General features: G+C 36.4%; 1 long non-coding RNA gene across 1 annotated transcript; it reads left to right on the forward strand.

Annotated features, from left to right (window-relative positions):
- The first annotated feature begins 2,419 nt into the window (after window positions 1-2,419).
- On the forward strand, window positions 2,420-8,016 carry LOC135205035 (uncharacterized). The gene is made up of 3 exons (XR_010312399.1): window positions 2,420-2,556; window positions 5,355-5,460; window positions 7,561-8,016. It is a non-coding gene; the product is annotated as an uncharacterized LOC135205035 (long non-coding RNA).
- The last annotated feature ends 210 nt before the right edge of the window (window positions 8,017-8,226 follow it).

The following is an 8,226-nucleotide window of genomic DNA, read 5'->3' on the forward strand; positions in this document are numbered from 1 at the left end:
ACCTTAAATTTGCCTGCAGCTTCTGTGTAAGCGATCCTGTTTCTGGCCTGCTTAGGCACAACTGGGATAGTTCAGTTTACCAGTAGGCCTATAGTCTAGCAGTCTCGTTTTATCTAATTTAAGCTGCAGTTTTACATTCTTTATTGCCATCTCAATCTCCCCTTTAAAATCCAGTGTGGCCGTAAGTCTCTAACAAATCCTCCCTCCTCATCAATTCTATGGCTATACGTAGGTACATCTCCCAAGCACTCTCTTGAACATGAGCTCTTAGGCCTACACATTTCTGGCATAAAAATAAAATCTCTCTGAGGAATCCCAACATTTGAGGAATTAGTAAGAGAGTGCATTTGGTTTGCTTTAAAGACTAAGAGTTCGAACAATAACCTCGTAATTACAGTTGTTAGCAGAGACTTTCAAACATTCTTTGGTTTTTATGTACCATATATAGGTACTGAGACAGTTTCAAACATTCTTTGGCTTTTATTTACCATATATACTGTTTCGACATATCTTTTCAATATAATTCTTTTAAGTCCATGTTGTGGATACCTAGTACACGTGAAAATATTTCAGTCTGTGTGTGTGTATATGTGTATTCATTACTTTCCAGCTACACACATTTTGTTTTATGTACACTGGTGTTCACCCTAGTATACCCTCCAGTACACTCCCCATTCTTCAAACTATTAAAATGCCTACAATGACCTCTTAATTGTGATTATGCTGTTAAACTAGGACTAGGTCAAATGTATAAAACAGCTCAAGATGGCCTCTCTTCCTGCGCTCTTCTGTAGCTTCCTCCAAAACTATGATAAACAATAAGGGTCTAATGTTGGATGGGCACTGACATTTATCTTAAATTCTTCTGAAGGCACTGACTTGCCTCCATTTTGCAATATGGTACTTTTTAGTTCAAGGAGTCTTTGGGTACCTACTCTTTGGTACTCTTGGTACTCTGGCAAATGCCTTTTGAGATCCATAAATATGCTGTATAATCTCATATTCCTTATATAGTGCTTTTCCTGATGTGGCCCCATTATAGACACTCGTTAAGTATGCAATTTCTTAACTATGATTTGATGTGGGGTGATTCAACAATGATCAGTGCATTTCTGTGGCTCTTAGTTCTGAGCTAAGGAATAAATTAGGCCTATATTATACTCATTCCTAGACAAGACGAAGACAACTTAATGTAGCACGTAGGCCTACCCTACATACAACAGTCAAATTCACTATTCGTTTATCTAGAAAGTCAATTATCATAAAGAGAAATCTGTAATTCTTTGTGCAGCAAAATTTTCACTTCGTGAAAACCAAATACAGCACTCGTGAATTTGTTGGGGATAATATTTATGTTATAATATGTAAATGGAAATGTTTGGTCATAGGGCAAAAGCAAAGATTGTGGAAGACATCGCATATTATGTAATCATAAAAATGTTTTGTCTGAATGAGGCAAAAATATTCAATCATAAGGATGTGAATTTGAAGGTAAAAACATTCGTATTTTAGAATGAACTTACCATGATATATATTCTATGGCATTATACATCTAAATCAGCCAATGTTTCTTCCATATTTGTATGCGTACAGTAATATTTTCAAGGTTGTTTTTACCCTATACCAGCGTACAGTAATATTTTCAAGGTTGTTTTTACCCTATACCAGCACGGGCCCTTGTTTCAAAGGCGTGACATTATTTTCGCTTTATTAGGCGGTTTCGCAAATAAGTGTTGCAAACGCTGGCTATCAAACCTCAAGGGAAGTTGAGGTACAGAGTCTATTGGTAAAAATTCGCTATTTTCATCGAAAAATCGGCGATATTTTGCTTGCATGTATCCAATTCTATTGTATAAAAGTGTCTTAGCATCTGTTTTTTTTATTATTCGCGCTTTATTGACTTATTTTAACATAGAGGAACTTTTAATAACCTATATTGAATAAGCAGGATCTATTTGAAGTCTATTTCCACATAGCCAGTTCTAAGATCGAGCTAATATTCGAAAACCGAGAGATTATTTAACGGAATTGTGTGATGAATATCGCATGATTTTGGTAAAATGACGATGTTTTCCAATTATATGACTTCCCTATAAAGTTGTATTCACAAGAAAGCTAAATATCGGCATTAAAATATGAAGGCAAAAATACATGAGTCTTCCCTTGACCATTTTTTATAGTAGAGAGATGGGCACAGGCTCTGGACGTAGTTGGCGGACGTAGAATTAAAAAGCGTCGGTAAAAAGAACAAACTACTTGATTACTTGATTCCCATGTTACGAAATAAACCATTGTATCATTATAGATATGCTTTGCTAAAATAAAATGGTTTTAAGATAGATTTATGCAGATTTTAATGTATGCAGTACGACAATAACTCAAGCCTCGTCTTCCGTTGGTGCCGGACCTGCCGGTTAACTGAGCATCTGTCACTGTCAGTTTGTCAGGTGTTACCGTGTTACCTGTTTCGTCCTTGTTATCCAAAGTGTGAACATCGAGAATGAGTTACTTATTCCGTTTAATTACTTCTTTATACGATCACGCAGTCGAGAAAAGGTAAGTCATATCGCCAATTTAATGCCGTCTTATAATTTCCAGGGGCTTATTTGCTCTCTCTATGTTCAATGTCATAGTTATTTCGTCCATTTTTGACAGCTGTGGATAATGAAAATCACAGGCATGAGAGGAAGTAAGAATTGAGTTACGGTTTCCCATAAAGTAACGTTTGTTCAATGTTAAATTTCATACAGAGTCCAAGCCCATGGCTGGAAAACAAAAAAGGCATTGTCATATAACACTAAATTTAACTAGAATCATACATTTTCCCCAACAAAATCGCTTCAAAATTAACTTAAAATTACCAAAATTTTTTTCCCCACAAAAATATCCTGGTGAAATTGACGTGTTTGTTATAGTTGGTAAATACTGTGATTTGTTTGTGTTCCCTTTCTAAAACGGTCGAGGGATTACGGATTACTGTACTGTATTTTCTGATAGTCTTGTTGTATGTGTTCCCTTACTAATACACTAGGTAATACTTTCCCCTCTGTTTAGGCTATCCGTGTGTGTGTGTGTGTCATGCTTAAGTGTGTCGTTGCAACTCCTGCATAGTTGAAGGACTCTTACCCAAACGTGTTGAGGACACTGCCAGGAATTAAGGCTCCAGAATCCATTGATTTTTGTGTATAACCTGAACCGAAGCCCTTAACTTCTGAACTGGCAACAGACATTTCAGCTGTTAGGAAAGTGAAAATAGGGAGTTGGAGTTGTTGAACAGCGAGATACAAGAGGGCAAATATGAATGGAGGTAAAGTAAAAGGTGGAAAAGTAGTAGGTCCTTCTAAGGGCTGGAGGGACATTTACTCCAGGGAAAGTCAACAGCCGTAAAAACATAAATGAAATAGGGTAAATTTCTCAAATCAGATACATTGGTCCCCATGAATTTGTGGGGGACATGTACCAGACCCCCCTGCGTATAGTTAGAATCCGTGAATAGGGGGAACAACCGACTGGACTACCGCATCCAGTTTCCACCGCGTTTGAAGCCACCCTCCGAAAAAGTACTTTAACACGTCCTGACACCGGAGATGGTCATCAGTCATGAGTAGTTGGTGGTGAGGGCAGGAGGTCGAGACCTCTACTCTCCTTTCGAAGTAAGTATTTTCTCCAAAGTTAGAAATTAAGGCCATATTTTAAGATTAAACAGAGGGTAATGAAAAGTCGGGCCTTATGCAGTGCACACTACCTCCATGATGCTTTCGAAATTTTTACTTACAACTCGGAATATTCAGAAGATTGACGCCATCTCGATGTTTGCGGAGTCGCTTGTGTCAATAAACTTCCCATTTCATGTGCTAAATCCACACACCGCCAGTACCCTTAGACGCTGGTGCACTTTCTTCACAAAAATTGTAAATAATGACTTCCACCCACGACTTTTTCAAGGGAACTAGGATTTTTTGGTAGAAGAAGAAGAAGAGGGCACTAGATAATTATTTAAATAAATAGTTAAATGGCAGTATAAGGTCATGAATTGCATAAAGTTTTTACATTCATGATTATTAATTTGAAAATATTCGTTGTTGAAAAGTAACAAAATTTCTGACTAGAATATCAACACTCTTGCTCGTGAACTGTACCTACGGCGTTCTTTGCGCTCTTCAATTGTTTATCAGTGTTGCCAATTGGGATGTGTTTACCCTCCAAACTGGGTATAAGACTTACACAAAACCGGGGAAATAAGTGAAATTAGCATATCTATTTGTAGTAATATTTTTTTATATTATATATATATATATATATATATATATATATATATATTATATATATATATATATATATATATATATTATCACTTCGGATAATAGATTCTTAGCATTTGAAAATAAGGTGCTCAGAAGAATATTAAGATTTAATTGGAGGGATAGGATATCAAATAACAGAATCAGAGAAGTAACGGGTGTGTAGCCGGTCGATGAGTATGTTAGGTTCTCACGCTGGAAGTGGCTAGGCCATGTGCATGGGAGACAGTGAATAGTACGAGATACACTCAGGTGGGTTCCTCTTGGTAGAAAAGTTGGAGGTCGGCCAAAGGAGACGAGGTAGAGGAAGCGCCTTAGTGGCGTGGTCGGTATGGTGTTGGCCTGCCACCTCTGTGGCATTCCTTCTGGTGATAGAAGTTCATTCTCGACGTGGTTTGGAAGCCACGTAAAACCATTGGTCCTGTTGCTGTATAACCACTGGTTCCATGCAACATAAAAAACACCATACAAACTAATAAACGAGGTAGAGGAGAATGGGGTTGGAAGAAGGAGCTGAGTGTTAGGGAGATCTCGAGGAGTCAGTCCAGGACTGACCGTGGTGGCGTGAGCTCATTGAGGCCCTATTCATCCCTGTGGGTGCTACAGGAAATGATATACTAAAAATAACCGTAAGAGGGTAGCTGATAAGTACAGTTTTTTATGACTGGGCAATCAAGCTATAACACCTCAACTTGTGTCTGTTAATTTGGGATGTTAGCTTATAAGATCATTTAAGTAATAGCAGTGTAGACTAATCCTACATGGACCAACCACCATTGATTAATGGTTTCCCAAAAGAAAAATGAATGAATCTGGGAAAAATTACCATAAATTAAGTTCTTGAACGTCTTGGCTAATGTTTAATAGTTGCACACCAAATTTTCAACAATGAATAATAATTATAAATGTCCTCTTCTCTCTCTCTCTCTCTCTCTCTCTCTCTCTCTCTCTCTCTCTCTCTCTCTGGGTGTGCGACTGCATCTTAAATTTGATTTTACTAATGCAGCTTTTTATTTTGTCCAGTGCCTGCACTTACAAAATTCATATTTTCAGATGAGGGTGAAATGTATTAACTATTTGGTCGCCATGGTAAATCATATTCAGGAGCAGTAGTAATATACCTAATTTACAACCAAACAAAACTCCAGACAATGCAAAGGTAATAAGTAGTATATAACTATTTTCGTTAAATGTTTTTCTACATGAACACAATCCTTGGTCTTGTGTTTATTTAGGGGTACATATCGTGGCACTAACGGGAAACTTTGTGATAAAGTGAGTAATTGGTGGTGTTAGGTTACTTACTCATTCCTAATGTATATCCAGTAATTATGCCTCTACTTCTGTATGTAATCAGCAAAATATAGTCAAACATAAAAGATAAACGGTCTCCATCACACTGTATGTTTACATTCTACATCTTCCTTAGGAGTAAAATTCATTATAGAATTATCTAATGAAACCAAGGTAGTCTTCCATACTAAGTAATAAATCTCTTTTCTCAGCATAAGTGTTTCCAGTATGTTCAGGAGTCAGTATTGAAATCATGCCACTACAGAAATATATGATTTTCAGTCACTGTACGATTCCCACCACAAAAATTTGTTATTTTCAGTGACTGTTGAATCGTTGTCACAAAAATTTGTCATTTGCAGTCACTGTTGAATTGATGCCACAAAAAAATTGTCCTTTTCAGTCACTGTTGAATTGCTACCACAAAAAATCTTGTCATTTTCAGTCACTGTTGAATTGCTGTCACAAAAATTTGTCATTTGCAGTCACTGTTGAATTGCTGTCAGAAAAAAAATTCGTCATTTTCAGTCACTTGAATTGCTGCCACCAAAAAATTTGTCATTTTCAGTCACTGTTTAATTGCTGCCACAAAAAAAGTTTTCGTTTTCAGTCACTGTGAAATGCTGCCACTAGAAAATTGTCCTTTTCAGTCACTGTTGAAATGCTGCCACTAGAAAATTGTCCTTTTCAGTCACTGTTGAATTGCTTCCACAAAAATTTTGTCATTTTCAGTCACTGTTGAATTGCTTCCACAAAAAAATTTTTGTCATTTTCAGTCACTGTTGAATTGCTCCTACAAAAAAAATTTCATTTTCAGTCACTGTTTAATTGCTGCCACAAAAATGGTCATTTTCAGTCACTGTTGAATTGCTGCCACAAAAAAATTTTCATTTTCAGTAACTGTTGAATTGCTGCCACAGAAAAATTTGTCATTTTCAGTCACTGTTGAATTGCTTCCACAAAAAATTTTGTCATTTTCAGTCACTGTTGAATTGCTGTCACAAAAATTTGTCATTTGCAGTCACTGTTGAATTGCTTCCACAAAAAAAAAAAAAAAAAAAAAAAAATAGTCATTTTCAGTCACTGTTGAATTGCTGCCACAAGAAAATTTGTCATTTTGGTCACTGTACAATTCCCACCACAAAAGTCTCTTTTTCATACACTGTATTATTCTCACCACAAAAAAATTGTACTAATTTTCATTCACTGTTTTAAAAACGCATCAAAATTGTACTAAAAAGTCCTTGGTTCAATAAGTTAAGCTTGCATAGCACAGTTTGTATGAAACCAATGTAAATTCTGCATTTACATACAGTAACCCAGTTGTCGATATGAGTAGATCAGATGCACCTGTTCCTTTAGTGATATGCTGTTATCTCTGCAAGATGTTGCAGTCAAACATGTCAACAGTGATTGTCACACTTGTAACCATCAACGTATGATGGAGCATCATAAAAAAAATCCTTGAAAGAAATAGTCAGAGAGTTGTTACACTTTCAGTTTATCCAGTTCATAATATTTCAAGGAGTTGTAATAAATATGATATAGTAATTAACGGTAAGTAATTAAGAACAAAGCTTTTGGGCTATATCTGCGAGAATTAATAATTTCATGTCATTGGTATGGTTAAACTTTATAATGATAATGATTTGTTGAGATGGTCATTTATATTTATACATAATTCACTTCCTTGTTAAATGGTTGTTCAATGAGTAGCAATATTGTTATTTTCCAGCTGAAGAACATGCAGTACAAGCAATGTGTACCTGTTAGTAAGTACAGAAATATGACCACGGATGTGTCCTCGTTAAAACTATGCAATTGACCACAAGCAACAACTTACAACTTAAAATAAAAGTTTCTGCTTCAGTATAACAGGACCTCATAATTTCTTTTATACTATAACTTTCTTACCGTGTACTGTTTCTTTATAGTACATTGCAAATTATGCATTTATTTATTTCAGGTGCACTTCCTTCTCTGACGGTAAATTGAGGGGCCCACATTACTCTCCAGGAACAAGCTGAAGTTTTGCATAACTATACAATGAAACCTCGCCTTCAGTCACCTTCAGCGAGGCTGTTTCACCTGTGTGTCAGCCATCTCAGTGTACCTCATTTATTTTTTACAAGACATTTCCTCTTTTAAACAGTTAAGACACTAATTAGTGATTTCTAAATGTAAAAACTATGGATTTATTAATTATAAATATATAGATTGCTTATAATGTTTGGTTAAACTTTTTGTTTTTATGTATGTGGTGTCAGATAAAGCTGACACCAGTGTCTGAGGAGGAATTACTCTTCAGTTTTTAATCACTTTCAGTCAGAGGGCAGTTTCTATTACTTAAACAGTCATGTCCCTGGATTCGCAGGGGATAGGGACCACAGCTCCTTCCCCCCCCCCCCCCCCCCCCCCCCCCCCCCCCCCCCCCCCCCCCCCCCCCCCTCCTGCAAAGAGCTAAAATCAGCAAATACTTTACACCCTTCTAAAAATATGTATATAACTGTATTTTGACATTTCAGAAACGAAAATCCCCCTCTAAAAATGCATATACCTGCTTATATTATAACAGTTCTATCATGGAAAATGTATTTAGTCAGAAAAATATGAAAATACAATAATTAGGCGA

The sequence above is a fragment of the Macrobrachium nipponense genome, chromosome 48, assembly GCF_015104395.2.
Source record: "Macrobrachium nipponense isolate FS-2020 chromosome 48, ASM1510439v2, whole genome shotgun sequence".
Lineage (NCBI taxonomy): Eukaryota > Metazoa > Arthropoda > Malacostraca > Decapoda > Palaemonidae > Macrobrachium > Macrobrachium nipponense.